Below are 7,738 nucleotides of genomic sequence, written 5' to 3'. Positions count from 1 at the left end.
AGAACTCCAGATCTCTCAGCTGCTCTTGCCTGGAATTTAGCCTCTACAACATGGAGCTAGGGGAATAAGTGTTTCTGGTGACCTGCAATATTCCTGCCCTCAGCTAGGATCTGGGGGAAGAGGAAATGCTATGTTCTTGTCTGCACCCACTTGTGGCAGAGCTTCATTGTGCTGAGCTGGGGGAAGGGGAAGGGAAGAGGCTATGGCTCAGATAACCCAGATTCATGCTATTCTTACTGTGAAATGTTTCTTTATTTGCTATATGTCTTTTTTTTTTTTTTTTTTTTTTTTTTTTTTTTTTTTTTTTGAGACGGAGTCTTGCTCTGTTGCCCAGGCTGGACTGCAGTGGCCGGATCTCAGCTCACTGCAAGCTCCGCCTCCCGGGTTCACGCCATTCTCCTGCCTCAGCCTCCCGAGCAGCTGGGACTACAGGCGCCCGCCACCTCGCCCGGCTAGATTTTTGTATTTTTTAGTAGAGACGGGGTTTCACCGTGTTAGCCAGGATGGTCTCGATCTCCTGACCTCGTGATCCGCCCGTCTCGGCCTCCCAAAGTGCTGGGATTACAGGCTTGAGCCACCGCGCCCGGCCTCTTTTTTTTTTTTTTTTTTTATTCTAGAGCAAATGATAGAGTGATGGAGTCTCACTCTGTTGCCCAGGCTGGAGTACAGTGGCACGATCTCGGCTCACTGCAACCTTTGCCTCCCAGGTTCAAGAGACTCTCCTGCCTCAGCCTCCCAAGTAGCTGAGATTACAGGTGTACACCACCACACCCAGCTAATTTTTGTATTTTTAGTAGAGACGGGGTTTCACCATGTTGGCCAGTCTGGTCTCGAACTCTTGACCTCATGTGATTTGCCTGCTTCAGCCTCTCATGGTGCTGGGATTACAGGAGTGAGTCACCGTGCCTGGCCTGTTTGCTAGATATCTTTAAGACAATTTCCAGAGACTATGAATGTTTCTTTTTAAAAATAATTTTTATTAGTTACAGTTTTTTCACCAGGGAAATATCTACACAGCTCCTCAGATGGCTCTTCCAGAAATTGTTTCAAAGATGGGACTCAGATCTTTTAATTAGCCAACCCTGGAGTTTCCCTGCCTACTAACTTCTTCGATTTCCTGTTATGTGAGGTTAAAAATAGTTCCTGACTGAGTGCGGTGGCTCTCGCCTATAATCTCAGCACTTTGGGAGGCCGAGGCAGGCGGAACATGAGGTCAAGAAATCGAGACCATCCTGGCCAACATGGTGAAATCCCATCTCTACTAAAAATACAAATATTAGCCAGGCGTGGTGGCACATGCCTGTAGTCCTAGGTACTCGAGAGGCTGAGACAGGAGAATCGCTTGAACCCAGGAGGCGGAGGTTGCAGTGAGCCAAGATTGCGCCACTGCAGTCCAGCCTGGCAACAGAGGGAGACTCCATCTCAAAAAACAAACAGACAAACAAAACAAAACAAAAAATTAGCTGAGCATGGTGGTGGATGCCTGTAATCCCAGCTACTTGGGAGGCTGAAGCAGGAGAATCGCTTGAACCCAGGAGGCAGAGGTTTCAGTGAGCAGAAATCACACCACTGCACTCCAGCCTGGGTGACAGAGTGAGACACTATCTCAACAAAACAAATAAGTAAATAAATAAACATAAAAAATTTTTAAAATCCTATGGTACATTTCTGTTGCTCATGGCCAATAGCATCCTGCTTGATCTTAAACTTAATGAGGCCTGAACCAAGGCCAGCAGAGTTTTTTTCCATCTAGAAAGGTGACAGCAGGTAAGGCCTAGCCTAAACGATATTCACTCACAACACCTGTGATACTGTAGGCTCCATTTTTCTGTTTATTGGTGTATCTCTTCCACTGGACCATGATCTCTTTAAGTCAAGATCACATGTCTATTTTATCTTAGAATTTCCACTCTCCAGCACTGGGGCTGTTTCTTAGTATACATATAAAATATTGGCAAATTAATGAATAACTATTGTCAGGGTAGCTTAATTACTTTAGAGCTCTTTGCCTTTTAGTCTGTCCCGACAAATGTCCTTGGTTCATTTTGGTGCTTTGGACCAGGAACTGACCTACCCAAACAGTCCTATTTATCTCCGCTACTGAGAAGTCTGATAATGTAACACTTAGGGTTTGAATTTTGTCTCTGTTACTTTGCCTAATAACGTTGGGCACATGCTTTAACTTCTCTGTACTTCAGTTTTTCATCTGCTCAATAGCATAACAATACCAGTCAACATGAAATGTTATAATAATAGTAACGAACATTATTGAATGTATACTGTGAGTCAAACACTGTTCTAAACTCCTTACATGGATTATTAGCTGCTGTCAGCCTCACAGTTACCCTACAAGATAAGTACTACCATTAACTATCATTATCCTCATCCTTCTTTTTTTCTTTTATTTTCGAGACAGAGTCTTGCTGTGTCGCCCAGGCGGGAGTGCAGTGGAGCAATCTCAGCTCATTGCAACCTCTGCCTCCTAGGTTCAAGCGATTCTCCTGCCTCAGCCTCCCGAGTACCTGGGATTACAGGCGTGCACCATCACACCCAGCTAATTTCTTTATTTTTACTAGAGACAGGTTTCGCCATGTTGGCCAGGCTGGTCTCCAGCTCCTGACCTCAAGTCATCCGTCCGCTCAGCCTCCCAAAGTGCTGGGATTACAGGCGTAAGCGCATGGCGCCCGACCAATCCCCATCTTGCACAAAGGAAAACTGAGGCATAGACAGGTTAACTTCCCCAAGGATACACAGATAGTAAGTAATAAAGCCAGGATTTGCATCTAGGTGTTCCATTCCAGAGTTCTTACCTACCACCTATAATATGTGTGTATATATATGGCCCTTTGAGTTCAATACATGTATGCAAAGTGGTTTGCCATAGAGACCTTTTTAAAACAAAAATCTGATCATTTCACCCACCTACCACTGCCACCCAGTTTATAATGTATCAGTGGTTCTACTCTACTCTTAGGATCAAAGCAAAATCCCCTATTATGACTGATGAGCCTCACCCACCCGGGCTCTCTCAGATCACCCTCCCTGTTACGGTCTCTGCTGTAGACACTGTAGAATCCTTCCGCTCCCTCACACTACCAGGTTTCTCGATCCTGCCATAGGACCTTTCCATATACTGTTCACTCTGTCCAGAATGTTCTCCCCATCATCCTTCCTCCTCTCCACTCTTAACTCCTGCTTATTCGTCACTTCCTTGGGGCAGCTCTCCCTATCTCCCCAAACTAGATCAGGTCCTTCCATTAGATAGATTTGGGGCACCACCAGTTACCTTTCCTTGCCCCACATTCATATTTTGTTTGTGTGCTTATTTGGTAGCATTTGGACTGTAAGCTCCAGGAGCATTGCTTGTTTCTGATAATCATTATATCTCTAATGCCTAGTTAGAGCCTTGTACCTGGTAAGGGTTCACTTACTATTTTTTGAAATATGAATGAATGATTTTTCATTCTGACCTGGACTGTAGCACCAGGCCAAGGGAAGGAATCCCAAAGCTGTGTTGAAACTTGCCCAATGCAGCTGGTTACTTCAGCCAAGTATGTCTTGACAGCCTCATCCATTTATTCATCAAAGATTTATTCAGTCTCTAACATGTGTTTGCTATTGTTCTAGCAGGTGGGGATTCAGTGGTGAGCAAAACAAAGTCTTTGCTTTCATGAAATATATTCTGGTTTTGGGGGGTGGGTGAGTATATAAGAAACAGGCCGGACACCATGGCTCACGCCTGCAATCCTAGCACTTTGGGAGGCCAAGGTGGGTGGATCACCTGAGGTCAGGAGCTTGAGACTAGCCTGACAAACATGGTGAAACCCCATTCATCTCTACTAAAAATACAAAAATCAGCCAGGTGTGGTGGTGTGTGCCTGTAGTCCCAGCTACTCAGGAGGCTGAGGCAGGAGAATCACTTGAACCCAGGAGGTGGAGATTGCAGTGAGCTGAGATCGTGCCGCTGCACTCCAGCCTGGGCGACAGAGCTGTCTCAAAAAAAAAAAAAAAAGAAGAAGAAGAAGAAGAAGAAGAAGAGACAGATAAGTAGGTTGAATAATGTCCAGAGGGAGAAAACTAAAATAGATTGAGTAGAACAGGGTTGGTGGCGGCTACTTTGGCTACAGTGGCCAGGGAGGCTTTTCTGATGAGGCGGCATTTGAGCAGAGACGTTCATACAGTGACAGAGCAGACCTCTGCAAAGACCTGGGAAAGAACATTCTAAGCAGGGGGAAGGGCACACACTTGCAGAAGGGCAGGAAGGCCCTGGGCTAGAGCCTGAGGGCAGAGCGCTGGGCATCACGCCCCAACCTCAGAGGGCTAGCAAGTTGACAGCTGCCCACCTTTGTCGCTGTGTGCTTAAACTGGTTCGGAGCCATCTCTTTGAGGTCCTGCCAGAAGCCTGCATTCAGAAACAATGGAGCCAGAAATGAGTCTGTTTAAGAGCCACTTGTGCCCACTCGCCCACACCTCAGGCGGGTCAAGCAGGCCGCTGTCACACTCACTCAGGATGTCTCTCTCTGGAGGTGCTTCTGACTGCGGAATTGTTTTCAAAACAGAAGAGTGTTCTGAATTCTGCCTTCCCCCACTCCCCTCTGTCAATCTATTGATTATGTGTGGAATGAATTGGAGAACTCAACCGGGAAATGAAGAAAAACCCTCAGAAACCTCAAGGCTAAGAGGACGTGGTGGAGGCCGACTTGGGGGTTGCAGGACATCATCCAGCTACCCACGAGATGATCTGTTAATAGCCCAGTGGTTCTTACACCTGGGCGGGCATTAGCATTACCTGAAGCTGTGATGAAACAGAAATGACTGAGCCCGGCACCCACCGTGTCAGATTCAGCGAGTCTGGGGCGGGGCCTGACTGAATTTCCTACCATACAGGTGATGCATTTCTTTTTTTATTTTATTTTATTTTTTTAATTTTTTTGAGACAGAGTTTTGCTCTGTCACCCAGGCTGGAGTGCAGCGGTGTGATCTCAGCTCACTGTAACCTCCTCCTCCAGGGTTCAAGCGATTCTCGTGCCTCAGCCTCCTGAGTAGCTGGGATTACAGTGAGCCACCACACCTAGCTAATTTTTGTATTTTTAGTAGAGACAGGGTTTCATGTTGTTGGTCAGGCTGGTCTCGAAACATGGCGAAACCCCCTGTCTACTAAAAATATAACATGGTGAAACCCTGTCTCTACTAAAAATATAAAAATTAGCCAGGCGTGCTGGTGCATGCCTGTAATTTCAGCTACTTGGGAGGCTGAGGTGGGAAAATCTCTTGAACCTGGGAGGCAGAGGTGGCAGTGAGCCAAGATGGTGCCACTGCACTCCAGCCTGGGTGACAGAGCAAGACTGTCTCAAAAAAAAGAAAAAAAAGTTCTAGGGCATTGAGCAAGTTAGGTACCCCCTGTATTCATTCTTCAATTTCCTCATTTATTTGTCAGAGAGGTCTTCCTCGACCTCAATTTACATTGCTACCTTTCCTGATTTATAACATATAATATGATTATTATAATAGAATAGAATATGAGGTTAGAGATGACAACAGCTCCCACTTGATGAATTTGCCAGGAAGACTTAGTGAGTCCCCTTGTCCTCAGAAGAGTGCCTGGTACATAGTAGGTGTTGAGTTAATATTTGCTCAGGTTTTTCTGGGATCATTCTGGCAAATGCTCAGGTGTGTTGAACCCTCCTTGTTTGTTACCCGGGTCAGAGTAGACAGCCCTTATCAGAATCACCTGGCTACTTGTCAAAAATGAGGATTTCTGGCCAGGTGCAGTGGCTCATGCCTGTAATCCCAGCACTTTGGGAGGCCGAGGTGGGCAGATCATGAGGTCAGGAGATAGAGACCATCCTGGCCAACATGGTGAAACCCCATCTCTACTAAAATGCAAAAAATTAGCTGGGTGTGGTGGTGCACACCTGTAGTCCCAGCTATTCAGGAGGCTGAGGCAGGGGAATTGCTTGAACCCGGGAGGTGGAGTTTGCAGTGAGCCCAGATTGCCCCACTGCACTCTAGTCTGGCAACAAGGCAATACTCCGTCTCAAAAAAAAAAAAAAAAAAAAAGCGGATTTCTGCTCCCCAGCCCAGATCTGCAGGATCCTAAGCTGAGGGAGCAGATGAGGCTCTGGATTCTGCATTTTTTTTAAACCATTGCCTCTGGGTGATTTTTATGCAGAGTAGGCTAGAGAGCAGAGTGGAGTTAAATGAGTCTGGGTGTGAATCACCTTGCAGTTTGGGTTTGTATTACTCAGTGCCAGTGGGGCCCTGAGCAAAGTACTTTGCTGGGAGCCAGTGGAGCCTCACATACTAATGGAAGGAAGGGTGCAGATGCCCTGGTGCATGGAACCCTCAGCCCTCTGCCCCATCCCTGGCATGCTGGGAAAGCTCCATCACGTAGCTGTGGGCTCCCAGTGGCTCTGTCTCCTCCAGAGGGCCAAGTCCGCACTAGACACTTCCTCTGCTCTACCAGAATCGGCCTCAGAGTCACCCAGATGACTCCGGTGGGCTCAACTGTCCTGGATTCCCATTTGTCAAACATGGCCCTATTCTCTCTCTTCTTTCCTTCGCTGATTATAAATACCTGTGGAGTGAGGAGCCCTATGTGGGGAACAGAGCTGGTTTAATGGAGGAAACAGAATCACAGAGAAACTTTACACCTGCAGCTTCCTGTTGTAAGTGCCTTCATGAGAAAAAGCATCCTTTCTTTGTGTTTGAACAGTAATTACTCTTTTGAAGTTAGTTTTAGCATGTAAGCTGTTAATGCTAAACGTTGGATATAGGAGAAATGACATGAATGAATGAATGAATGAATGATGAATGAATGAATGAATCTATGGATGATGAACTGATTAATAAACAGGCAGAAGTCCTTTGCCTGAGGAAAGAAGCAGTCCCAACAAGAAGTGGGCAGCAGAGACACTCTGCACCAAAATCGCATCTGGACCCCTGAACGATATTCACTTCATAGTAACTTACTTTTGGATGGTGCTTTATAGATTGCAAAACATCAGCTAGCCCCCCACAAACAAGTGTAAGACTCTCTGCTCCTCTATGCCTGGCACGGATGCCCAACCCAAGGCAGGAGCTCCAGCAACGATGTTGAATAGACCATGTCTGATTTGAGCCTTTAACAACCAACATTTGACTTTTATCATTGGAAACTGAGGATCAGAGGGATGGCGTGGCCATCCATGGTTGCCCAGCCTAGATCAGAGCTTGGATGTGGGAGTCACATCTCTAGTGACCTACTGTGTAGAAGGGCATGGAGTAGGGGCTGGCACTGGTAACACAAAGGATAGGGATTCACAGCAGAATGAGATGATTTCAGTCAGGGGGACTTGCTTTAAATCCAGACTCTGGGTCCTGACTAAGTCATGCGACCTCTCAGCCTCTCATTCTCCATCCTTGAAATGGGAAGGGCACACACAGCTATTTAGCAGGGCCATTGGATTAAATGGGAGCACATGTGTAAGGCACTTGACCCACAGGTAGGGAATAGTAAATGTTAGTGCTCCCCTTCCGCCGCAAACACCAAGAATGACCTCCATGCCTCCCACTCTTCCATCCCCAACCTCACGTGGGCTTTGGTGGCGTGATGAACCCATTCTCCACACCGTATTGAAAAGTGACATGAGTCAAAAGCACAACGACAGCTTCTTTGTTCCCAGATTTTTCAAGAAAGAGACATCTTAAGTTCTCAGTTGCACTCTCCCTGGCATATCCTGGCTAGTTTCCTGAAGAA

This window comes from Macaca mulatta, chromosome 10, assembly GCF_049350105.2.
Source record: "Macaca mulatta isolate MMU2019108-1 chromosome 10, T2T-MMU8v2.0, whole genome shotgun sequence".
Taxonomy (NCBI): domain Eukaryota; kingdom Metazoa; phylum Chordata; class Mammalia; order Primates; family Cercopithecidae; genus Macaca; species Macaca mulatta.
This window is presented reverse-complemented; position numbering follows the sequence as displayed.